The sequence below is a fragment of the Pelophylax lessonae genome, assembly GCF_965119305.1.
Source record: "Pelophylax lessonae genome assembly, chromosome: 6".
Lineage (NCBI taxonomy): Eukaryota > Metazoa > Chordata > Amphibia > Anura > Ranidae > Pelophylax > Pelophylax lessonae.
The window spans coordinates 331684114-331685089 of record NC_138773.1 but is presented as its reverse complement, the minus strand read 5'-3'; positions in this window follow the sequence as shown (position 1 = coordinate 331685089).

Sequence of the window (976 nt, the reverse complement as noted above, 5' to 3'; positions counted from 1 at the left end):
GTAAAGTCCAACACAATACATCATGATCTGACCTCAGTCAACTGAAATCTGATTGGTTGTTCTGGGCCCTAGTGGGGAGATTTCCCTTCACTTCCTGCTAGGGGGACACAACAAGAAGTGAGAGGAAATCCCCTCATTGTCCCCAGAACAAGGGGGGAGGGAAAATCCTTCTTTTGGGGACACTGGTTTCGGGGACAGCACCAACATTTTTGGCTTTCCACTCACATCTTCAGTGACACCAGGAGAAATAGGGTGAATCTCCCCACTGGGGACACAGAAAATAAAACCCTTCACCACAACAAAAGCTCCGCCCACTGATACACTTTAAAGCTGAACTCCGGCCGTACATAAACCAATACAGATCTGTGTTCATATTATTTATTACAAACCGTATAATTACCGTCCGGCTCTCATAATCTCTGTACGGCAGAGCTCAGACTAGGAGAGGGAGAAGCAGAACAAGAAGCCAATCAGAAGTGCTGCAGTCCAAAATGCATGCTGATAGAAGGGGAGAGCAGAGTGCCAGAGATGAGCTCATCAGTGTGCTGCTTTTTTTTTCATTATCCAATCACAGCCTGGGGGAGGGACAAGACCTGGGTTACTAAACTGCCAAAAACTCAGCTGGGTAGCGGAGCTGTGTAAGTCTCAGAACTGGATGAACAAAAAATACAAATCCTATGGAAGGGAAAACCCTTCGATGGATTTCCTCAGTGGGTTTAGCAGTTTTCCCAGAGTTCAGCTTAAAGTGTTAACTCCGCCCCCCCCCCCAACACCCACCCAATACTGATCCTGACGAATATTCCCCTCCCCCACACCAAGATGTAGTACCGGGATCCTGGTGACCGGACAAAGTCCTCTCCCGCCATGGGGCCCCCAAGAACTGGTGACCTGTACACAAAGCGGGGGCTGGGTAGACAGTTTATTGGTTGGTAGTCTTATCACTCCTGACCAGAAGAACACAAAGTACAGTGAGTGT